General features: G+C 45.0%; 1 protein-coding gene across 8 annotated transcripts in view; it reads right to left on the reverse strand.

The window, feature by feature from the left end:
- The window catches only part of LOC123517457, an 87995-nt gene that overhangs the window by 57329 nt on the left and 3917 nt on the right, over positions 1-26749 (reverse strand). For 2 of the 8 annotated variants that reach the window (XM_045277524.1, XM_045277531.1), the window contains exon 1: positions 20643-20832. The gene's annotated coding sequence lies outside the window, so the exon portion shown is untranslated. Of the gene's footprint in view, positions 1-7012; positions 7048-20642; positions 20833-23223; positions 23369-23726; positions 24058-24316; positions 24403-24720; positions 24955-25189; positions 25325-25706; positions 25907-26082; positions 26163-26435; positions 26522-26749 lie in introns of those variants that run through there. The other 6 variants (XM_045277523.1, XM_045277526.1, XM_045277525.1 and 3 more) reach the window with 6 other exon arrangements.

Below are 26749 nucleotides of genomic sequence, written 5' to 3' on the forward strand. Positions count from 1 at the left end.
TGATGTCCCTTTTGGTTAAGACAGTTTTTTCTTTCTTTTTCGGCTTGACAATGTGTATTGATAAAGGCAGAATGGATGGCGAGGGTTCAGTTACGCACACACAGGCTCGAGGCAAACAATGGAGAGGGGGACCCGCGACAAAAGTTTCTCACTGTGGAAGTTGCGTAAACCAAACGTGGGGAACGAAAACACCCGGGTTGGTTCATTTCTTAATGGGTGGATGTTGTTGCTTCACGCTTCATCCGCGCGCGACTCAGACTCCATAAAACATTTAGACACTTTCGTTACTTTCCAGAGCGGAGTGAAACGCGTTCTCCGTCCACTTTTGGGATCAAGTTCCTTTCCTTTTGTGTCTCAACAATTTTAAGGTTACCATCACCTCTCACTGTCGTTCAGGCCAATATTTCCTCCTCAATTGCTGACTAAAGAAGAGCCTTATATGTTCATCGTGCGTGTGAAGACTAATTCCTCACCTATTTCAAACGACGAACCCAAATATCTTCTCGTTTCATTAACTTCCCTCCTCTAGCTGACCGTCTTCCGTTTCTAGCATTCCTCAGCAATATTGCATCTCATGGTGCTTATCTTCTACTAGTACCGTTATTTTCATGCTTACTGTTCTTCTGGACTTAGTTACTGCATGACTGCCCCATTTTTCGCGGCCTCCCTACACAAGACTTTCTACCTCCTCTAATTTGTATTGTATCCATTTTAGTAATGGAAGAGAATCAATATCTTTATTTTATCTTTTCTACGGGAAGCATCGGAACACTGCCTTTCTGTCTTTTCACCTGTTTACGAATTCCTTCAAGCGGGTCGTGCCAAGAGCTACATAAACCTAACTGGTATATTCTAGAGCTGCTTGGTGGAGCAGCAAGTGAACGGTATTTCCTAAAGTGAACAGCATTTTCTTCACAATATTCCGTTGCCTTTTGCTAGTCTCCCTGTGACCTCTGCTTCACTACACCAGTGACATTAACAAAATAGAATACTTTTTCACACAATCTCACGGCACGTAGTGAATTTAGGAAGGTAAGATGAACAGAGTTGTCCTTTCCTCACTCCTCTTTTTGCCTCAGTGTGAAAAGTTCATTGCTATATTGACTTAACGCAGCAGGAGAGCGGTCCGTGTCCCGTGACGCTCCTCTCCCACTCACCTGTCCCATCCCCCTCCCATCCCTCCCCACACCAGCACACCTCCACCAGCCGCCAGCAAGACATCGTGGGAACTCCGGCAGGAAACATTCAAAACAAAGCCTGGCGTGAAGGTGTTTGCACTGCCGCTGTTCACTTCCAATCCCTCAACTCCAAGAAAACCAAAAATACAAAAGAAAGTGAAAACACAAGAAATCGTAAAAACACGTTGACATTACGCACACTGGAAACAAACTGGTGAGTTGTGTATACTTTTTCTTCACGTAAAAAAGAAGAAAACACACACACACAGACACACACACACACACACACACACACACACACACACACACACACACACACACACACAAACATTAGGAATAAACTCAGAAAGTCGAATGAAATCGGACTTACGAAAAAGAATAAAATAACAAATAAACACGCACACACACACCACATAAAACAACAATACACGGAAGACAAATGCAAAGGAAGCACACGAACACCCAAAATCACGTAACGAAACAACCACCCACTCACACTTAAAAGTAAATCCATCCCAGGAAAACAGATAAAACATAGAGGCAAGAGTAATTTCTTTCAGATGATGACTGTGGCGACCAACCTCCTCCCCAGCCTCCCCCTCCATTACCTCCCCATTCCCGCACTCCCCGCAGGCAACAAAGTGACGAACCACAACGAGAAGCAGCGATGGGCGAGAATCCGGGTCACGTGGGCAGGAAAGACGACCAGTTCCACCTACACCTCAGGGGTCAGTGGCTGAGAGGTGACCGTGCTGGAGAAGGTGGAAGAGGTGGAGGAGAAGGTAAAGCTGCGAGACAGGAGGAAGAGAAGGAAAATAGAGAGGAGCAAGAAGAGTAGGAAGAGGAGGACAAGGAGGTAAAGTTACAAGGGAGGAAAAAAAAAAGAGGTAGAGGAGGAGGAAAATAGGAAGTGGATCTGGTGGAGGTAAAAGGTGGATGAAGTTACCAAACCTAAGAAATGAAAGGTGTTGAAGGGAAAAAAGGAAAGTGTGAACAAGGATATGTGGCAAGCAACATGAATAATCTGTCAGAGAGAGAGAGAGAGAGAGAGAGAGAGAGAGAGAGAGAGAGAGAGAGAGAGAGAGAGAGAAGCGAGATTCCATGCCACAAACAAAACGAAATTGCATACGAGCTGATTAACCGAGATAAAGGAGGAGGAGGAAAAGAAAAGAAGAGTTTGAATGCAACCACAAAAGCATCCAAACAATTACCAAACGGAATTAAAACACTCCCAATTCTCCCTTCCCTCTCTCCCTCCCCAACAAGCCCCTCTTAATCACACATTGGGCCTCTAGACGCACCTGGCCCACGGAGAGACGAGTGAATGTGGCGGAAACGCTGGCAGTGATTTCCCAGCGCTTGAGTGGCAATGATTGTAGAGAACACTAAGTGGAGTTACGAGCACAGGCACATCCCGGAACTTACTAATTACACAGACAGGCAGCTATGCAGGGGAGAGGAGCGAGGAGAGAGAGACAGTGAGAGGGAGACTACTCGTAAGGACCAAGAGGGCATACATATATACATAAATACATAAAGACAAACGGAAAGTCAAATAAACACATAAGGCTTTATAAGAGATAGACAAGCAGCCACCCAAACATAAATATTCAGGCGAACACGTGCAGATAAGAGAGACATACAGACTAAGAGAAAGACAGACAAATACAGACAGAAACAGATAAACAGAGGAGATAATAAAGATAGTGAGTCAGACATTTAAACAGGAAAGCAATGAAATCAGAGAGAGAGAGAGAGAGAGAGAGAGAGAGAGAGAGAGAGAGAGAGAGAGAGAGAGAGAGAGAGAGAATATCTTCCACCTCCACTACACTTGTGAGTATGTAAAATTATAATAAGTTGAGAAAGGAAAAGTGTTATTATGACAAACGACGGAAAATGAGTATGATAAAAGTTTGATAGAGAGAGAGAGAGAGAGAGAGAGAGAGAGAGAGAGAGAGAGAGAGAGAGAGAGAGAGAGAGAGAGAGAGAGAGAGAGAGAGAGAGAGAGAGAGAGAGGAGAGAAGGTGGATAAAGGAAAGGAGAACGAACCGGTGGTAAAAGGAGACGATAAGGAAAAGATAGACAAAGGAGAGAGAGAGAGAGAGAGAGAGAGAGAGAGAGAGAGAGAGAGAGAGAGAGAGAGAAAGAAAATGAAGGGATGGAAAGGGAATGGAAGACAAGAAGGGGAAGATGGATGGCAAGGGAGGGAAATGGAGAGATGTGAGAGAAAGACAAAGGAAGATAAGGCAAGGAAAAAAAAAACAAGAGGGAAAGGAGAGAAAGAGACCAAGATAAGAGGGGAAGAGAGAGAGAGAGAGAGAGAGAGAGAGAGAGAGAGAGAGATAGGAGAAGGTGGAAGGCAAAGAGAGGGAAAGGAGGAAGAGAAGGGAACTCACAACATGAAAGTTACTTAAGAGGTCAAGTGGAAGCAGATTCAAGGAGGTGACAGAGGGCGCCAAGTGACCTGCATGACCCTATACATGACCTCAATTCACCCTCCTCACCCTTACACCCACTCACCTACGCTGCCCTGAATCACCCTAACCACCTACGTCTCTTCTATGCACACTATCACCTTCGCCGCGGCAACCCTCCCTCTTCGTATCCCAAGTCTCCTTCACAGACACTTCCCATCTCCCCAACACACACACACACACACACACACACACACTTTCATTTGAGTGCAAGCTGGAAAAACTACTTTGTGATTCCCTGCATGTCGTAAAAAGATATTCGTAGGGAAATCTGAGAAGTGTGTGTGTGTGTGTGTGTGTGTGTGTGTGTGTGTGTGTGTGTGTGTGTGTGTGTGTGTGTGTGTGTGTGCATTGGGTAGGACTTAAATGTATTTTTGGAGTGAGATAATTTTTTTTCTTTTTTTTATCTTGGGCGTGGTGCTAAAGGTTTTTCAATGTGCGCACGTAGACACACACACACACACACACACACACACACACACACACACACACACACACACACACACACACATGCGGCGCGCGCGTGCAAGGGAAACTCCAGAGAATTATTATTACAAACATACATAACCACTCATTAGAAAACGTGTGTGTGTGTGTGTGTGTGTGTGTGTGTGTGTGTGTGTGTGTGTGTGTGTGTGTGTGTGTGTGTGTGTGTGTGTGTGTGTGTCTGGTTAGTTAATCATATGAGAGAGAGAGAGAGAGAGAGAGAGAGAGAGAGAGAGAGAGAGAGAGAGAGAGAGAGAGAGAGAGAGAGAGAGAACGTTGCTTTGGCCTGCCACACCGGCCACTGAGGTGACCTGCACCGGCCAGACTGCATGGACGGGGCTGGCATGGAGGCAACGGCACGAGAGAGAGAGAGAGAGAGAGAGAGAGAGAGAGAGAGAGAGAGAGAGAGAGAGAATTTTTAGGTGGAAGGCAGTAAAAAAGGATGATAAGAGAGATATAAATGGAAAGGGAATTCAACGGAGCGAAACGCGACGAAAATGAGTCGAGAAAAAAAAAAAAAATGAGCGATGCACTGAAGAGGAGGAAGGTTGTGGCAACATCGCCATTGTTACCAGATCAGATACTCTGCTCATGCCTCTTACAGCGTGCCAATGACCCTCCCGGGGAGACACACACACACACACACACACACACACACACACACACACACACACACAGTCGGAGTTCAAGAGACCCCAATGCATTTTTCTTCATAACCACTGACTTGGAGACCTTATCAGCCACTCGCCAAATGTGTCAGAATCAAATGTCACTCACTTACTCACTACAACAGTTTCTCCCTCCCTTCTCTTCCCCTTCCCCCCCAAATCCTCTCGAACCCCACAAATTCACTTTCACTCTTACACATTAATTTTTCTACGTTGCCGGTGTCGTCCGCAGCTCGCAACCTCCTGTCACACACACACACACACACACACACACACACACACACACACACACACACACACACACAATCACTCTTCACTGTAGCCAGCTATCCAGCGTCCCCTGTCCGCCTCAGCCCTAAGGCAACCAACCTTGAACCGTAACCTTTCTTACCGCTTCCTTAAACTATAACATGATTACTATTCAAGATCACACAATACGAGGACCCATTGCTGCACGGCTCGACCACCGCCATTATGCACAGTTACAGATTCTAAACCTTCAGTCATTCCTCAGTTCCTCGACATTTCTCCTCGCGTTGTATAGCTTCCTGAGTACACGGTGACTATACACAGCTGCCATGTACCCGGAGTTTCCTTGCGAACAAGCTGTTGACGCAATCTAAACGTGCATCGCAGCTTGAGGAGTCCCAACCCTGACTCAGCGGGCCACTTCAGGTAGCATGATGGATGTTACTGCCTCTCTACACGCTACTAATGCTTTGTTACCTTTCGCAATGGATGAGTAGCATTAAGATCCGCTATCCAGTCACTTAATGTATGAAACCTCTGTTAAATTAGACAGAAGGACTAGCTTCGTCATACTGTTACTCTGCTCTGCTCGTCACTAGATAAACATTACGATCTATTCAGTCACTCAATGTATGAAACTTCTCTCAAATTTGGCAGCAAAATTAGCAACCCACGATAAAAACTATAACTGAAGGTGGATTATTACGTCGCTGGGCACTCCTGGTCCCTCCTCCTCCTCCTGCTTCACGTCCCCAAGGACATAATGAATTTAAAATCGCTGAGCATCAATGATAAAAAGCAAGTCTTATATGCAAGGCCGGTCCTCCACCCAACGCCTCCACCTCCAAATGAAGAGCTTCTCTGAGCCACTAATGATCCACAGTAGAGGAGGAGGAGGAGGAGGAGGAGGAGGAGGAGGAGGAGGAGGAGGAGGAGGAGGAGGAGGAGGAGGAGGAGGAGGAGGAGAGGAGAAGGAGAAGGAGAAGGAGGAGACCCTGATGAGTAAAAAATCGATGATAAGCAATAAAATGAAGACAGAGACGAAGACAAGAGAAGAGAAGAAGGAGGAGGAGGAGGAGGAGGAGGAGGAGGAGGAGGAGGAGGAGGAGGAGGAGAAAAAGAGGTAGAAGGAGTAGGAGAAAAATATGCAAGAGAAGACGTAGGAGGATGATAAAGATAATTATACACGAATAGACAAACGAACAAATGATGATGATGATGATGATGATGATGATGATGATGGTGGTGATAGCGGTGGTGGTGGTGGTGGTGGTGGTGGCGGACGAGGTCGTGTAGGTGGTGTTAGTGCTTCCGTTTTATCGAGTAACGGGGCCGCGTGGTGGTGGCCCGTGGGTCATGGGCCACGCACCCTTGCTGGCCTTGGCGTGGGCGGGAAAGGGGTGAAGGGGAGAAGCTACGATGGAAAGAGAAAGAAAAAAGAGAAAAAAAAAATCTGACAAAAAAAATAGAAACACGTCAATAGTATAATGAATGGGATAAGCAAGAGAAAAAAAAGACAAACAAGATGGAAGCAAAAAGGAAGAGGAATACTGAAGGGAAAATACGTGATAGCTCCAAGGAATGCGTGAAAATAAAAGATGACAAGGAAATGAGAGGGAAAAAAACGTACAGGATAATGACAGTGAATGGGATAAGTGAGAGTGAATAACCGAAATGAAAAGAAAATGTGGCTGATTGTAGTGAAAAGAAAAAATACAAGACAAAGAGAGAGAGAGAGAGAGAGAGAGAGAGAGAGAGAGAGAGAGAGAGAGAGAGAGAGAGAGAGAGAGAGAGAGAGAGAGAGAGAATACCCATGCTTCAACAAAGCAGCTTGAAAAAGAAACATGAATAGCGAAAAGCAGTCAGCAAGAGCATAAGTATGAGAATAAACTAAAAAGAAAAGAAAAATGAACATGCCATGAACCAAGCTGAGTGTCAGTCAGTTTTTGTACGTCACCTGAGATGATAGTGGCAGCCCAGACCTCCACTCACCTGCGGGGAGAATGTGGTAACATTACAAACGCGCTCCAGGCAGTAATGACGTGTACAATAATAAAAACAAGACTAAGAAAAAAAGAGTTCATGAACACTTGCATGACACCAAGCAGATCCCCGAAGCGAAAACGTTACAAGCAGTGAGTGCCGCACTAACTGCTACTTCAAGAAACAAATGACAATAAAAATTTACTTAATGCATACAATACCAACTGGGGGTGTTTCCCACTGACATTACACATTTGCACGGGATTCTTGTTTACAATTATCTTGAAGTAGCGAGACAATGACGGCCCTTATTGACGACTCAGACATGCACCTCACGAACACCGGCTGCTTCAGGAACTTCACCCTTTTGCCAACATGGCCTTCAGCTGCTTGGTGCTCACAATGCAGGATGTTGCTGGCATTTTCCAGAATATGGTGCTTTATCACAGTATTGGTGTGGCGGAGCGGCGGAAACACGGATGACGCAAAGGTTGCGTCACCACCACCACCACCACAACGCAACCGTACAGTTACGGGTTATTGTTTATCGTTGACTGGTAACAGGGAGGGGAGATGACACTGTGTGTTGAGTGGCGGAGAAAGGCAAGTCTCGCGCCCTGCGATGCCACGCGTGCTTGCCGGCGACTAAAGAACCCAAGTGATGACTTGTGCGGAGGTCGACAGGTTTTGGTGGAGCGCCTACGCCATGCGGGTGGGAGGGTGGGCGGACACCGACCACCTGCCTCACATGGTCATGTGAAGACGAGAAAAGATGCAAGAAACTGACGGCAGGAAACTAACTACAAATTCTCTAGAGAATCTGACTGGAATGTTTTTGTTGCTTGCGTTCACATCTCTAACACGTATGTGGATGTTGTTTGCATTATCTCACGTCTCCTTAATCATTACTCTGCACAACCTGTGCTCCAGCCCTGACACTTGTTGCGCCTAACTTTGACGATCTCGTTCCCTCCGCCACACAAGCGACACAGCCAGGTTGTCGTCTTGGTTACTGTTGCTTCAGTCGAGACCATTAGCACCGTCGTTCCCAGCTTTCCCCCAGCACGAGGCCGCCGACGCCAGCGGGACGTTTGCGGCGCGCCTCTAGGAAGCTTCCCGGCCTATTTCCCCGACAATTACGCTAACGGAGACTGTCCGTGTGTGGCCCGTCCGGGGTGGTAGAGAAGACGTGGGTGGAAATCATTATCGCATGAATGCAAATGCAAATGCAAAACAAACACAAAACACACACACACACACACACACACACACACACACACACACACACACGGAATGCGATAAAGATAATTATAGCTCAGTGGTTAGAGCGCTGGCTTCACAAGCCAGAGGACCGGGGTTCGATTCCCCGGCCGGGTGGAGATATTTGGGTGCGTCTCCTTTCACGTGTAGCCCCTGTTCACCTAGCAGTGAGTAGGTACGGGATGTAAATCGAGGAGTTGTGACCTTGTTGTCCCGGTGTGTGGTGTGTGCCTGGTCTCAGGCCTATCTGAAGATCGGAAATAATGAGCTCTGAGCTCGTTCCGTAGGGTAACGTCTGGCTGTCTCGTCAGAGACTGCAGCAGATCAAACAATGAAACACACACACACGGTGCACATGCCGCCACATCTTAAGGTCATCCTTTTCTCCCGCAGCCTGCTTCAGCTTAGCGGCGTTGGGGGTGATAGTAGAAGGTCTGCCTGAGCGGTTCCCTCCGTCCTGGGCCTCCCCAAGCACGGCACATCAGCCCAGAGTTTTTGCGACGCCCTTTCCGCGGGGCTGAAATCCCACACCGCAGCGGCATCGAAATTGGCTTCCACTTTCATCCTTAGGAACCTCGCCCCCTGCCTCCCTGCCTGTCTGGCTCATAATCACAGTAACTGTTCAACTATTATGGTCGGTCACAGGTACCACATCTCATTTCCCTTACCTCGGACTCTTACCTTTCCATTCCCCCCCTTTCGCCCTCTCCCTCCCTCTCCGGTCAGCCATCCCAAGCCGGCTACGCCACTCCTACTACCACCTCCACTCTCCCTCCGCGCGGCACCTCAGTTACTTCACAATGCTGCAGTTCCTTCCGGTGACGCTGCTCAGACGAGAGGGAGGCGGAGAGGTAGAAGGAGGCAGGCAGACAGGTAAGTACAGGTAGACTTCCTTCCTCGATCACGCGCACCTAATAATGTAAATCTCTCTCTCTCTCTCTCTCTCTCTCTCTCTCTCTCTCTCTCTCTCGAGCCAAGCGGTCCACACTTTCTCAGCTGTGTTATGGAGGCAACATCACGCGGGCTTTCGCTACAGACAAGCTTTCAGATGCGAGTAAGACTGAACGTGTGAATCGAGGCTCGGCAGCAGTAGGTCAAGATTATTTTCCGGAGTGTATCATCACCGCAGCTGTGATGGGAAGGGAGGGAGGGAGGGAAGGGAGAGTGTGACGGTGCTTTGAGAAGGCGAGAAAGTGCATAGATTGACTGGGAGGGACGAGACATGTAGGAAAGACGCGGATTTTTAAAGGTGAGAAGAGAAAAAAAAAAAAAAAACTTGGCTTGGCCGTGTGTGTGTGTGTGTGTGTGTGTGTGTGTGTGTGTGTGTGTGTGTGTGTGTGTGTGTAGTCACGCACTCGTGATTTAGCGGCTATAAAATTATACGACATATTAAGGAAATGTTAAAGAAATGTGCGAGGACGAATGAAATGCACCAATAAAAGAAAAAAAAAACTAGATAAAAAATAACTGTAAAGAAATCAACTAAACAGAAAAAAAGACGATTAACTCAAATTGCCTTCACTTCCTAAACACGGCTTCCTCCTCCTCCTCCTCCGCTACCTCCTTCCTCCACCGCCACCATCTCTCCTCTTCCAGTGTTTCCTCCCCCCTCTAACTTTCTCTGCTCTTCCAGAACATCCGCCTCTTCCTGTTCCTCCACCTCCGCAATGAAAACGACGCTATCAATCAGTCAACAAGGTAATCACTCCCTCTTCCCTTGGGGCTGGGAGGGTCATCTGGAAAGAAGAAGAAGAAGAAGAAGAAGAAGAAGAAGAAGAAGAAGAAGAAGAAGAAGAAGAAGAAGAAGAAGAAGAAGAAGAAGAAGAAGAAGAAGAAGAAGAAGAAGAAGAAGAAGAAGAAGAAGAAGAAGAAGAAGAAGAAGAAGAAGAAGAAGAAGAAGAAGAAGAAGAAGAAGAAGAAGAAGAAGAAGAAGAAGAAGAAGAAGAAGAAGAAGAAGAAGAAGAAGAAGAAGAAGAAGAAGAAGAAGAAGAAGAAGAAGAAGAAGAAGAAGAAGAAGAAGAAGAAGAAGAAGAAGAAGAAGAAGAAGAAGAAGAAGAAGAAGAAGAAGAAGAAGAAGAAGAAGAAGAAGAAGAAGAAGAAGAAGAAGAAGAAGAAGAAGAAGAAGAAGAAGAAGAAGAAGAAGAAGAAGAAGAAGAAGAAGAAGAAGAAGAAGAAGAAGAAGAAGAAGAAGAAGAAGAAGAAGAAGAAGAAGAAGAAGAAGAAGAAGAAGAAGAAGAAGAAGAAGAAGAAGAAGAAGAAGAAGAAAGAAAACGAAGACGAAGAAAAAGAAGAAGAGGAGGAGCAGAAGAAAGAGGAGAAGGCTGCAGCTGTGACGGGGTTAAGGACTGGGTGTTGAAGCTGGTTTGAGGTAAAGAATAGATGGGGGAAGGAGGGAGGGAGTGAGGCAGGTGGGTGTGAAGGGGGAAGGCTATGATGGGGATGTGATGGGCGGCACTAACAATATAGTAAAAAAATTATGTTCACCCTCTCAGGCCCCTTGAGTATATATTAACCCCTTCAGTACCATGACACGTTTTCATATCTATTTTGCTTGCTATTTGGTGATTTTATACAGCTTCAGAAACTTATGTGTGGATTAAAATAGTGAAGACTCTGGCTATTAATCTTCTGACCCCATAGATCCTTCATAATGTACATAAAATCGTCTAATCATACCCAAAACTCATGGTAAAAATGCGTCCCAGTACTGAAGGGGTTAAAGCAGGATGGAGAGTGGCTTGCCGTCAGTATAATCTCCAGTAGTTTGCTGCGGAGGACGAGGCGTAATTTGCTACGATCACACAACAAGACGCAGACACGCTAGCGACACTATTTAGTCCTATTTACACTCTGTCCCATTAAAACACTTGTCCGCACCTCGACTACTCAAAAGGTTCCAGCTGAAGTTATATAATTTTTGGTGTAGTTTTTATGGTTATGATGATATATTGACGAGATTCCCACATTATTAACAGGAGGAACAACTGAGAACCTGGGTAATCAACTCTGTGGCCAATGAAAAATACGAGTAGTGATGGCATATGAGCAAAGCCTTTCTGAATACGGATCTTCATGGCAGTTGCTGGCGAGGAAGCAAAGAAAGAAAGAAGGGAGTACAACGCACGAATCACACAAGGTAAACAAAACAAGGAAACAAGTATGTACATAAATAAAAATACGAAAAACAAAGGAAAACAGGAAGTATTAGGCAGAAGAAATGAGTTACTCTTTACCTCAACACTACATAGCCTGTCCCAGCACCTATAAACGTGACGAACACTGATGATTTGCGGCCACTTTTACCGCTTCTATGATTCCGCGCAATATAAAAGAAAACCCAAATTAGATTAAAACTAACGGAAACGGAATGAGCGAGAGGAAGCGAGAGGTGACGGAGCGTAACAGGCGAAGTAACGGAAGTGAGCGCTGTAACGGGTCAGGTCACTGAGGTCAAACACACTCCCTCGTGTCTTCCTGTCACGAGCATCTCATCACTTAGACCTCGCGCACATCATCCCCACACGCCTCTCAACGCCAATACCTTAAGCACCTTCCTTCTTTCCATCCCTCATCTTAAATTATCTTCAAGCCACATCAATGATACTAGCTCCTCCTCCTCCTCCTCCTCCTCCTCCTCCTGACCTCTAGCATATCTTCCCCACATGCCTCTCAGTGTCAGTGCTTTAAACCTCTTCCCTTTTTCTATCCCCCATCTTAACCATTTCCCTACAATATACATTATTTCATAACACTAAAAATGTCCGTAAAAAATCTCTTCAGGAACCATGGTGAGAAAGAAAAAGGGTTAAAACAATAGATTTTCCTTTGTCTAGATAGTAGAAATGGGTAGTAAACAAAATGAGATACCTCCTTCTCCTCCTACTGCTCATCTTCTCCCTTATCCACACCACACCATCCTTTCTTTTCCTCCTCCTCACCCACAAACAACCTCCTCAGTTTGTCCTTTTCAACCTCCTCGAATCCTTCCCGTTCTCTCCATGCCCTCCACTTCACCTTCCCCTTCTCCTCCTCCTCTTCCTCTTTCTCCTTCTCCTTGCCAACAATTAAGGGAAAACTCCATTGTCAAGAATCCTTCGCACCTTCTCAGTATCCCACGATCCTCCTTCCTCACCTCCTCCCGTGGCAAAGTTGTATCTCTCCTAGCAAAAAAGCAACGAGAGCTCTGCAACTACATCACGGCTATTTCTTCTTGCACACTTCACTGTCTCCCAACACACACACACACACACACACACATCACCCACACGCGGAATTACCACATTCTTACCACTTGCCCACTCATCACCTTCAATCCGCACCTTCTTTCTTTTCCTTCTTACTCTTTCTTACGTTTTAGTTTGTTCTCCCACTCCATGCATAGTTTGTGAGTGTGTGAGTGCGTGGCATGAGAGTGACAGGCGAAACAGCGGCGTAGTATATACAAAGGTGTTGACTAGAGGAATGGGCAGTGTAGGCGGGGTGTGGGTGGGACAGGGGAGTGGGTGAGGGAGGCAGATCATCAAGACGAGGCGCAAGGCAGCACAAAACACGAGAGAGGAGAGCGTGGGCGTGGAGGAGTGGATGTGGGCGACCAGCTGGGGAGGTGGAAATGTCAAGGGTAGTTAAGGCCGTGCAAGACTGCAGCCACCAGGCCATCTGACATTCTAAACCACCTGCCGAGGAGGAGAGGTGCCGAGGGGCAGCCGAGCCAGCTGCCCAGCAGGAGACTAATTACCTTATAAGAAATACTGCATCGAACTTGCAAGACTTGGCTAAGAATACCACCTATAGAATAGGAGGGCGTCTAATGACGAACAAATACCACAATAACACTATGGTTACGTTGGAGCACAAAATATACATAGTATGTAATTAAGAATCCTTAAATATGAACAAAATCCCAATTCTGCGAGCCATGGTGGATGAAAGGAATACCACGAAGCCATGAAAGTCATCATGAATGAAGATCCACTACCACATCTAACCTTACCAAGCCATCATCAGAGCTCAACGCTCGGAACTCAGTCCCTGCATGTGGCCGGCAGGAGAAGCTCTGGGCGCTCCTTGTCTAGCAGCAATGTTGTAAGCTCGCTGGGCCACAGCGAGGAGATGCAGACGATGAAAAGACATCCTTGTGATAATCCGTTTGTGTGAGGAAATATAGTATCCAGAAAATGTTTCCTGAATGCACCACAGCCAGGCCCTGAGGTGAGTGGGCGGTGCCTGCCGCGGGGCGACGTCCTTTTATTGTCTGGGGAGAACAGACTACTATCATGTAGCCAGTTTACTTTTCTTTAATCTTCCGAGACTTATCAATGAAGATAAGGTGCACTAGCGCCGCCTCCTCCCCCTCTAACTCCTTCTAAACACACACACACACACACACACACACACACACACACACACACCTTGGCCGGTAGTGCAAGCATGCAATAACCTTGAACACTTGACTGGACATGAGAAAGAGGAAAAGAAAAAGTCACAAGCCTTGCGTCCTCGCGCGGTGAAATCGTAGACGAAAGTCAGTCATATTATATCGCATGAGGTCACCAAGGCTTATTACCTAAGCTGCATAATATTATCGCCACAAGCGAATTGCTCATCCGGCGGAGCAAAAATAATGCTGCAAGAGTCTGTTTCCAGACTCCTCCTCCCCACAGTTACTGTTCATTTTGAATGTTTTTTTTTTTTCGTTACGTTTTTCACATATTTGTTTACAGTTTACATCAACGAGTGTACACCCTGTGTTGGTGGTACACAGGCCTCGTGCAGCGGCTCTGCTTCCATTGGGCGCCGGAAGGCTTCACTTGGCCCGTGGAACAAAACAACTCAACCATAACAAGTTAATATATGTCGTGTGCTGCCACGCACGTCTCTTGGAGCACCAGGCGCCCCTTGTCTTCACGGCAACACCACAACCAAAAGCCAGAAGACATCTTGAGTATTCTTAAATTAAATATCTCCAGAAGGCACCATTTTTTTTAACATCCACTCAACAACCAGGTGTGCGACAACTTTTTATTGAGTCAGGTAAGTGACTGTATCGTGTCCGCCTAGAGGATCATGACACCAAGACACTTACTTGTCTTAGCATTCATAGGAGAACTAATAGCTTCCTGGCCAGGCGCACCTCGCCTCCACGCCACAACAGACGTGCCCACCAGCAGTAAGCCAGGGGCAGTTACCAGTATTTTTCTTTTTTTCCAGACCAGGGAGAGATCAACGAAAAATGCTCTTGGAAACCACCAAACCACATTTGTACTAATGTTTATAGCGACCACTGTATTTGGAGTCACATTACCGGGGTTTGTGTGACTTCCGGTTGCCATGACGACGCATAGCCACTCGGAACTGAACACGGCGGAGCTTTTCACTAGTGCATTCCTTCCAGTTTTACGACAATTTAGAGATCGTAATGATATTTTTCGGGATAAGAAAATGATAGGTTTTGCTTCCCGAAGGAAACAGCGTGTGTGCCGTGAGCCAGTCATTATGGGGAGGCCACAACCTGCCGCTCCGACGCCACCTGTTCCTCCGTCCTTTCCTTCCTTCCTTCCTTCCTCCGCGCGGCCAATGGCTTCCTTCTTTCCCTCCTTCCTCCCGTAACGAAAAAAGACAGCGGCCAACACAACGCCCATTTCTTATCACGCATAAAGCACAACCATGCAAACACGAATGAAAGACACCGTAATGGTGTGCATAACGTAAATATGCAAGCCACTCACATAAAAAAAAATCCTAGTAAACAGAAATAATCCTTTGTTGCCTCTTTTCCTTATTCACTTTCACTGCACTATCCTGTCCTCCCCCTTCCCTCTTCCTGACCTCCCAGTAAGCATTTCCTGTCCTGCCAGCGTCTCGCCACACGCTGTCGCCGCCGCCTCCATCCAGGATACACCGCCAGGACGCAGCACCTGGATGGGGATTACGTTGCTGCACTACGACGAGGCGAGGAGGTAGCCAGGCCTATCGCCATTTTTACCATCATACATCAATGGCCATAACAATAAGAAGCACCAGCTGTCATTAGTTTGTTATGATGACAAGGTTCGTAAGTAAGGACTGTCCATAGTTACTGATGACCATAGCAAGGCAAGGCTGACCATACTAACAACAACACAAGTGGCAGCATGTATACCTGCACCAAGGTCAAAGAAGGGAGACCTCGGCATGTGCACATCAAGTAGCAGCGGCAGCAGCGGCGATGGTGGTGCCTCAGGTGTGCTCGCAATACAAGACGCGGCGCGGCCTCTACACGGGTAACAAGGGGACGCTAGCATTCATGGCCGAGTGTGGAGGCGGCGGAGGTGTTCCAAGATGCAGGTGATAACGTGCACATCTGCACCCCCACCACCGCCCTTCACCGTCCCCACCACCACACCTGGCCGCCACCCGCCACACCGGACGCTCGACTTGCGTGGGTGAAAGGTGATATAACCTGCCCGACCGGCAAACGAACAGAATGCATGTGCACGACCACTAGTGGAAATGAAGCACCGAACAGTGGTTGAAACGAGTCACACATTCAGGCAGCCAGGGAAAGCGACACACCAACATATCCAATACAGATGTCTACATACAGACAAACACCAGGACAAATTAACACAAACTGGGAATATATAGAGACATGAAGGAAATGCTCCACTGGACACACCTCAACATCTCGTAGTTTTAAAGCCCGTCCCCATCGCTGTCCCCTCCTCCCGGACAACGGCTTGCAGACACCTTGACCACCCGCCGCCACCCCGCCGGATGCGTTATGGCGGGGCAACATTCCTTCCTTCCTCCTCCACGCCCGAGTCTGTCTTCCTTTACCTGGCTAGGGAGAGGACCCTGCCCTTCCGCCCTCCCCGTATCACCTGCCCCACCACTCGGCACACAACCCGCACCCTCCCTCCATCCCACCTGCCCCGTCTCCATGGTAACTGTTAACTGTCACAACACAACATCGTCACGCAGCGTTACTCATGTGACTCTCGTCCTGTATCACTTAAAGGTATGGCAATGAGGAGAATGCCAGCCACCCATCACATGATAAGCTTTACACACACCAACAGTATATTCTGCCATCTGTCATCCTTTCTCATAAATTTGTCCAACCTTCTCTTCAAGCTTTCTATCGTGCTTCCACTTACTACCAGAAGCCTGTTCTACTCATTACCTTATTTGTAAAGCGACTCTGTCATATCTCTTTCTCTAATCTAAATCTACCTGGACTGAGCCTCCTACCCCGAGTCTCCACCTGCTGATTCACAACTTACTCATATCACTTCCCTCAAAAAGCATTTCCTATTTTAAAGACCTCAGTCACGTCACCCTGCACTCCTCGTCTTGATAAGGAGTATAGATTTTGATACCTATCCTTGTATACTGCATTTCTCAGCTCCTTAAATATCTGCAACTTTTCTCTCCAGTAAGAAATCACATTCCAAGTTATAATAGTGAGATTTAAGTTGTGGTGCATGATCAAGATACGGGTTGATTTATGGCACGTATCTTAGAACAGACTCAGTGGTTTTATCAGTCATTACTCACATCTTCCACAACGAATATCTTTCACAGTACACTTAACAGTTCTCAGTAGGAAGGGAGATGCCGTGTGTACAGTGTTGCGTTAGGCTATGTGTGGGCAATACACTTTCAGGAGCGTGTCTTCGCCTAAGATACATCTCCAACTATTGCTTAATGCTTTCGTGTGTGTGTGTGTGTGTGTGTGTGTGTGTGTGTGTGTGTGTGTGTGTGTGTGTGTGTGTGTGTGTGTGTGTGTGTGTGTGAGGGAGAGCTCCGTCACTTGAGCAACAAAGCAATCGATATGTACAGTATGAGTCAGTCCTCGCCGCCCTGACGCTACTTCCTCGCACACTGCCAGATTACTCAGCCACAACGACACACACACACACACACACACACACACACACACACACACTCTAAACCTACTCCCCTCCTTGCAATAACAAAACAAGTGGGTCGATCATATGCAAACAAGCAACAGTTCACAGCAAGCCACACCCGAGACAACACCAACCTCACAATGCCACGTGATCAAACACCTCCACGAGCACCACCACCAAGAAAACCTCGACCAAGTATTACAGTGAGATACGTGTTACGATAACCTTCACGTGACTGCACGGCTAGCTAACGAGACTGCAGCAGGTAAATGGAGGTTTTCTAGCTATTACGTGGGGACCAGGTAAGAGAACCACCAGCGGCGCATCACGACGGGTCTCCTCGATCAATTTCTGCTTTCGTCATGCTGTGGCTCAGAGTCGAATGTTTGTATTTGCGTCGAGAAGCCTTTGTCACTACGCTGATAACCTTACGATGGGCATCACAACCTTGTGGCCAGCGAGGCGTGGTATTATGGCGAAGATACAGACTGAGGTATGCATATACTTCACGTCCATTGGAGGTGTCACACGTGTACTGCACAGCCTTGAATACACTGATAAAGGTCTCACTCCGCCAACATATCATCGAAATTCAACAGCGCTTTGGATCTGGGACTGATACACTTCCCCTGGTAAAGTTCACAGGCGAAAACACACACACACACACACACACACACACACACACACACACACACACACACACACAGAGTTAAAGGTCATATTTCGGTGACACATACCGAATAATACCTTAGATGCTTGGAAATGACGCACATTCTACTCCCTCCCAAGCTGTTTTCCCTTTCACAGTAATAATCCTGACATATTACGGCAGCGCTCTAGCGGATCGGAAAACATGTGGCAGGTACTAGTTTTCTGGAGCCACAATTATGTACTTTGGGTGGGGAATCGTTATGCTCCGCCGACGCTGGGAACTCGTGCTGCAAATGAACCGCGCACCACTTGAGGAGTTACGTGCCAGGCCGATGCAACGCTTGGCCCGCTGTCTGTTCTTCGGCTCATGAAGACAGTCAAGGGAATTGATATTTATAACGCTTTCAAAAGAACGAGCGATAATCCTGATGAATTACGCAGACAAATCAGATTATCAGATGTAATAATTTTTTGGTGAGTAATGAATGAGCATTTATAAGAAGTTAACTGAGAGAGCACGGTATTCATTATCTCTTGTATCTATTTTTTTCTTTTAAAGATAATGAACAGCATTCTTTTAAAATTCATACAACAGATGACATCTTGTAATTGTTTCTTTAGGTAGTAATGTAGGATTGTACATTAAAGTTACCTACATGTCACCATGATTCCTATGTTCTAGGTGATTACACCAAAGATGCGCTTGGGTGGTGATATGGGCCCCAATATAGGTACCACTATAAATAAAATTGCCTGCGCCGCTAATGGGTGGAAGCTGAACAACGCGTCCTATACATACTCTTCCAAGTACACCTACAGGCGCTATAGGCCACAAAAAAAAAAAAAAAAAAAAAAGAAGAAAGCCGCCACATATAGGCCACGGCATTAACACAACAAATGGAAAGACAGCATACAGCTTTATGCCACAGTGTTCATCGTGGTAGTGGCAGTTCCTTTGACCAGTCACCGAGAATTCTGACAAGGTAAAGACGAACCAATCTTATTAATTGAATCTTTTTGTATTGACGTTAGAAAACTATAAAGAGACAGGCCAGGATATTATTTTGCCTTGTAATTACTTCCTCGAGGACTGGTTAAGGCTGCAGAAGAAGCGGAGAGTCAGCAGTGTGTGGCTATCGCGCCCCGCTGAACAGGTTGCCTCGTCGGGGCCGCCACAATTAGTCAAGATGACATGCAGGTCCTTGCGCGCCGTGGCTGCACCACGATTTTCAATGTTATTTCTATTTTCTCATCTACTTTTTTTCTTCTGATCCTTCGTAAGTTTTATTCTCTTCAGAGAACTCTTAAATCCTTAAATGTGTTTTTTTTTCTCTCGTGTGTATCTTTTGTTATACGTTTTATCAACTCGTCATTGCCTTGATTTTTTTTTCTTCTCCGCGATCATGTGCCGCCTTTAAAGACGCGTGGGTAATTTGTCACGAGTATCCGGCCACTGCCAAGGTGTTCCAAATAAAATCGGGAATAAAGAAAAAAAATACATATATATTATCTCTGAAAACTTAAAAAAAAAAAGACAATTGCACAGCAACTACCAGGCTGCGTTACTGATTAACTGATGCATATAAAAACGTCCTGGTTCCTTTTTATGTGTCCTCCTTTGTGTGTATTACGTGTGATGAAGGTCAGCAGCAACCGGGATGCGCTCGTGACAACACTGTGTAGTGTGACATACGAAAAGTTGCAAGACTGAATGCAACAACAACGCAAGACAAAGAAAATTGTTGAGACTGTATGAGCTGCATGTGTAGCTAGTCATTTAGTTCCACGCCTTGCCTATGACAGCTAGCCAGCGTATATCAAACGTAGATACAAAGTTGCAACACACACACACACACACACACACACACACACACACACACCATATACGTGAAGGCACACAATGAAAGTGAAATAAGTCATAGGCATTGTGTATCATGACAGACACACGATATGTGTGGGAAAAGAAGGAAAGTGGATATTGTTGAATGGTTGGGAAGCTACTCAGTCATTTGTTCCTTTTCCCATACGTATTACATCACATTCAGTATAACAATTAGACATACAAATATCTTCTTGAAGCAATAAAAAAGCATATCATTACAAATAACCTTAAAGTTATTAATGAAAAGCTATTGCACCTTCCGAACAAAGAGCAAATCACCATAATCACCTTTCATAAGAGCGAGCGCACACAGAGTTGGATGAGCGTCCGACAACCATATTACAAGGCGCAGGTACTCAACTGGCCCTAACTACTCCCACTAACAATAAGACTCGACCGGACTTTCCTCGACCGGTGATTAAAACTTCGGGTTCACCCTGTGACCATTGATTACCGCTGCGCTGAAACTGATCATAATACCTACACTCTCATGAACCCGGAGCGCTGAGCTAAGGGGGGCAGCTTGCAATGGCAGTATTTAGCAACTACTTGAACCTCCTTCAATATTTTATTTCTTCACGACCTTTGGGTATACTCGAACTAAATTGCTGGAGACTAAGAACATAACGAGGAGAGGATCGAGACGCCAGATACCGCGCAGAAAGGTGAGATTACTGTACTCGGCGCGGGATGAAGCGGGACATTATGGTGTGTCGAAGCTCGCGGTATCCTGCGGCCGGGAAAAGTGAAGGCCTGGGTAACTATTAAGGTCACATAGAATAGGGGTCACCGCTTGACGGGTGGGCGACCTCCGCGTCTTAAAGCACAGTAGGTAATGGATACTTACATACGTGCAAGCAGACAGACGGTCATACACATCAACAACAAAAATAACTGGTAATGATGGGGTAGGTACTCACTTGGGTTTCAGTATTCCTCTTGCGCACACAATAACATCCAACACTGTCAAAACAGGCCTCGAAATATCCCTCTGTACTGAGCTTAATGTTTTACAGACTTAAATCACTCGGAAAAAAGCGACTTATTACTGGACGCCCTGTGCTACAATAACACTCGCCCGCCGTCCACGACTGCCAGATCTCGACTGACTGACGGGCTCGCCAGCTGCTCTTCTCAAGTCGCAGGTGCCGCGTACAGAATTTCTGCATCCCGTTTTTTTTCTCTCTTTGTTTTCTTTCAATTTATATTAGTTTTATCACTTCCATATGGCGGTAATGCTGGTAATAGTGTTGGTGGCGATAGGTGCGGGGATAGTGAGGAAAACTTCAATGAACTTCACGTAATTATCCATGACATTTTCACACACACACACACACACACACACACACATGCGATTTTCTTTCAATACATCCAATCATATTTTCCTTCCTAACGCAGCTGACTTCCTTAATAAAGTAGCTAGTATTCATTATTCATATTACTAATTTTCTCTATCAATTGATCTTTTATGCAGTTAAATCAGACAGAATGGTACAGTTGTAAAGGTCTGTTGCTGCTTGGAACTCACTTCTACTTCTGTACACTTGCACCACTACCACGGCCACTAACATCATCACATCATCACCTCATCTGGCAAACCACCATCTGCCTTATCTCATATGCATCACAGCCATCACTCCACCCTACACCACACACAACACACCTGCCATGCCATACTGTTCCTGCTATCATACTTCAGTCACCACTATTTTTGAGATTTCCCATTATCTTTTGTTGAAATGTGCACTTAACTAGTCGATTATTACTAGTACTGTACTACTGCATATAAGCATTCCTTGTGTCTTTGTCAGAGATTTCAGAACCTGTCTCCACTAAATGGCCCCTTTATATACCATAACTCTGCATTCCCTCCACCAAACATCACTACTCCTTTACTCCATAGCGCAATGCACCTTCATCACCTTGGCCCATCCAATATCCTCTTCCTCAATACCACCACCACCACATAATATGCAACACACATGACAAGTCTCCAACACATAAAACATGGGTAGAAACACATTTCCAACACTGTACACAGCAACACTCACCACCACCACCATCACCATTATCCATAAAGTACATGACTCATATTTCACCATAATGTGAAAGCAAGCACCATCCATTGCATACATACATCTACTATACAAATCACCTTGACTCCCTCATACATGGATACCACATAGCATAGTGATTAGCACACTTGGCTCACAACTGAGAAGGCCCAGATTTGAGTCCCGAGTGCAGCAAGATAAATGGGCGAGCCTCTTAATGTGCAGTTTCTGTTCACCTTGCAGCAAGTTGGTATGGGATGTAACTCGAGGGGTTGTGGACTCACTGTCCCGATGTGTGGCGTGGTCTCAATCAAGACAGAAGATCAGTCTAAGAGCTCTGAGCTTACTCTATAATGGGGAGTGCTGGCTGGGTGACCAACAGGCAACTGATAAATTTGAATGAACAGTACCTCACATTACTTCAAAACCCCCTTCCTCTTGAAACACACCACTTTCTCTTCAGCTTATATCTCCAATGAATCTTTCCTGATACAAAATACATCATATAATTTCCAACCACATGCATAGTCTCCACCACATCACTGTACATTTGGTGGGAGGGAATGGGGTGCCTCGTGGGTCAAAGGCAAGAACAAACACATGATATCTACTATAAGTGGCTATACCCGACACATATAATGGGTAAGCTTGGAGGGAACCTAATACCTGTGTCTGATATGGCCAGTCATTATAAGTACTATATTTTGTTCTTGCCTTTGACCTGCTAGGCATCCCATTACCTCATGCCCTGTCAGCAAATCACAAGCAGCATCCGTACCTGTACTCATGAGATGCACTGTAGAGAATATAAGGATCAGAAATGGAAGAAAGTGTAGGGATTGCAGTTAGTTTGACTACTTGTCTGTATAATGTATGGCTGCATGAATCATAGGAGTTGGGTTGCTTTCACATGAATGATTTTTGCTGGTCTGGCACATGCCACATGGTTTAGCATTACACTGACTCTTATGAGTGTGTTCACATGAAGCCAGAATAGCCTCAAAAAAATGTATTATTTTCTTAGCAAAGTATGGAAGAAAACAGAGATATCTGAAGTTTACTGATTAAAGCTATGAGTTTTCTTAGTAACATAATCAGGAAAACATATCTTTTCAGTCTTCTCACTAAATTTATGAGTTTCATGGTGTTCTACATGACTGAGAGACAATGGTGCACTAACAAATATGACAAGGAGATAACAAAGCAGATGTTGAGAGGAATAGCCTGGGGTAGACACTGCAATGTCACTGCAGATGTCCAAGTGCCATGAGGCTGCCATACATGTGCCAGACAGGCAAAAATTGTTCATGTGAAAGCTGCCTTAGGAGTAGAGGGTAGAGGTCAGCAAGAATACTCATGGGACAGGTGATAGTGTCAAGTATAAGGAGGTGCTGAAGGTGTCTCAGAAGGATCTAGTACTAGGGAAGTATTAACCAGGATTCCTCACCTGAGTGCATACTACTGAAGTGGCTGTAATGGCCACCTCAACCTCACACCAAAGGATTACACCTCACTCATAAATGAAGAGGTTTTTGACGATGTAGTAAAGGATGGATAGAAATGAAGAATAGTAGCCAGTTGGAACATCTCGCCTGCAAGTGAAGAGAGTTTTTGACATGTGAATAAGGATGAAAACAAAAAAATCCAAGAAACTTACTTGGTCTTCAAAAGAATAAAGAATAATTCATTTTTGAAGATTAGCCAATTTAAAACTAGGAAACCAAGTGAACCATGGTTCAGGATGAATAACAAGATAATTTAATTGAGAAAAGAACACATGACAGTATAAAACCAAGACGCCAAACAATTGTTCAAAATTCTAATTACTTAGTTAATATTCATGATCAGTAGTAAAATAAATTTACTGGAGAAGAATATAATAAGATTAATTTACCTGATAGAAGGATACAATGTTCAATTTTACTGAGAGAAAATATAAGTAAAATTTACCTTTAAAGGAATATAATGGCTAGTCACTGTGCATAGTGACTACAGGCAGGTGAGTGCCCTCTGCCTTGCTGCTGCCAAAAGAACACCATCAGATTAGCAGGAATTGGAACTCCCACCTCAGCAACACAGTGGTGGGTTTTGTATGTCTTTCTGAACACTTTGAGGTAGTATCGGGGTCCCTGGCAAAAGATGGTGGTGAAGAGAACAAGGAGCAGCATAATGTCTCCCATACTGACGGCAGTACTGGCACGCTGCATGAAGGTGGTGGCACTGGTCTAGTCCCGCAGCAGGTGAATGACGCCACAGATCTGACACAGCATCACACTTTCTACTGAAAAGGAACACATTTAGTAGTCCAGTCCTTTGAAGGAGAACCATTTAGTTGTCCTGTTCTTTTAACATGATTTTATAGGACTCACTAAATATTAATTCTAGACACATTCTTATGCACTATTTTCAGGAACTTAGTTATCTTACTCTTTCATTACCACTTTTGAAATCCTCAAATTTTTAATTAAATTTGAGTTTTGTGAGATGTTTAAACGTCAACTAAACTTTAAATAAATAAAGTTATGGTCCAGATCCCTCACCCCAGTGGCAGATGCAATGACTTGAAAGATCATGGTGTTGGTTTGTTCTCAGGTGTTGAGGGATGATGCAGCCATGGCCACAAAACCTAGAAGGGATAAAAAAGGAATGAGATTTTATACCTTGATTCACAGTAGATTACTAGTCAATCTGAGATCACATACAAGTACATGTAGGACAACTAAAGTATCTATCCACCCAAGCAAAGACAAGTATGAATCCCCACACAGTCTTAAATCATTCAGTATGACAGCTATTCTGTGTTAAAGTGAATGTTCTCCCAAAGATTTTGCAGGGCACTTTTTTGAGAACAGATATCTAGTCAGTTTTTAGTTTTTACATTATATACAATGTTAACCAAGGTATCGTTACAGGCAGAACATCTATGAGTCCTCACACAACCTACATACAGTCTTTTAGCAGGAGTGTCTGTTAGGGTGCAAGTCCTTCTTGTTGACTGGAGTGATGGGAATCTGACAGCCAATCACCATTCTCCTTGTGTTCATTCTGCAGCTGGTGAAAATGGCATCCAAGGCCCCACATACTACAGTCTGTGATGCACGGCAAAGTTGTCATCCTGTCGGGTCTAGAAGTCCAGGTGGCAGGTGCCTTTCAGCCACTGGATGATGGTGACGAACACCTGTCAAAGAGTGTTGGAATTTGATTTGAATTTGATTTGAACAACAAAGTTGATGACAAACATTTTAATAGCTGAGGAGCATTTTGTTTACTCTTAGTTAAGATAATCTATTTAGCATTCTTCTTTAGGGACTGATACCTCAGTGGGCCAAAACAGTAAAATTACAAGAACATTGCAATATATATGAATGCCAAGGTATCAAAAGGAGTAATAAATTTCTTTCACAGTTTCTCACCAGATACTTGTATCCTGAGATCAAGCAACATTACTTGTTGACTCAGTTTCACCATTCCGTCAGTACAAGATCATGCTTCCTCATCACATAAGCCAACAGTGTGAGGGATCTTGGATTGCTTTGATTACCACGAACCTGAAAAGAAACATGGATCAGCTGTCACTACCGAGGTCCAAATAATCCTTATGGCCACCAGTAGAATTCATCACAAATGAAGAATAACTTCCTTGTATGACACAAATGCTTCACTGTCATGGATGATGATCTTTTCTTAACATTGTGAGCACTATAAGTTTCCATGATTAGTGAAAGAAGAAAAGTAAAAGGCTGCTATTATTTTCTAGCCCACAAAACTATTTAAAGATTAGCACACAAATAAGTTTCCATGTAGCAAGAAAAGGTTAAATGACACCCTCTTTAGACCATCAGAAAACCCATCACACTTCCTCATTATTTAGCTCCTTTTAATCATTACCCAAACACTCCTTCAGTATTTCTAATCTCCAGAGCTCCTTACCAACAAGGTTCAATTTCATTTTTGAGGGGGGTTCCAGAGAAGACAAGTCCCCACACCTTAATGTGGCCAGCAAAAGGACAAGTGTCACATTCATATTGAAGATTGGGTGGGTGAAAGTGGTCAGGCAGCCCTTGAACAGAATGACATTATTCATATTGGAGTCTTCATTTGCCTGGCACCAGCACAACCTCTTGGAACAGCTGGAGAGAAACAACTCCTCAACTTGTTGCCTGAAAACTACTGACAATAATCACAGACTATATCTTTCAGTAAACACATCTGTAACAATATTCTTTTTTAATTACTGTCTGATTTATTCTTTTGAATCTTGACAAAGGGCTAAGAGTTTCAAGTAACCCCTACACTAAGTTCTCACCAAGGAATCATCAACAGTCTGGTGGCCAGAGAACACCACCACCTCCTCAGAGCCTGAAGGTCCACTCCATCAATGGTGCTCTGAGAGAGAAAAATAACATTGTGCAATCAGAATCTTCAACAGTGGATTGACAATTTCACCAAGTGTTATGAAACTTCTACGATGGAGATGGATTAGCAATGTTTCCGAAGTATAATGATACAAGATACTGCACTTCAACTTCATCCAACTCCAAGCACAACAGAAGCACACACATCATCTGCAGTGTGAGCTGTTGTGCAGTGACCCATTGCTCTCTGGTGGTGCTACACACTCAATGTGTTGGTTGGGGCATTTGGCCAGTTATGCATTACCATAAAGATCAGGAAATGGTCCATCTTGCACCTGTCCAGTATCATGGTATGCAAGTTCCTGAGGGAGAGGCACATTGTGAGGACCTTCCTGCTGGAGATTGGAAAATTGTTAAATTGTGAAGGATATCCTGAGTTTAATCTGATTTTCATATATTGCGAAGAGTAATAAGTGATATCTAAATTCATCTCATTTAATTAGATCAATCCAATTCTAGTTGTCCAGTTTCTGGTAAACAGTGAATGCTGTAATAAGTGTTATCTAAGATTTCTTATTCTTATCCAGTCCTGCCAGTCCAGTTCCTGTCAAATTGTGA

The sequence above is a fragment of the Portunus trituberculatus genome, chromosome 42 (genome assembly GCF_017591435.1).
Source record: "Portunus trituberculatus isolate SZX2019 chromosome 42, ASM1759143v1, whole genome shotgun sequence".
Taxonomy (NCBI): domain Eukaryota; kingdom Metazoa; phylum Arthropoda; class Malacostraca; order Decapoda; family Portunidae; genus Portunus; species Portunus trituberculatus.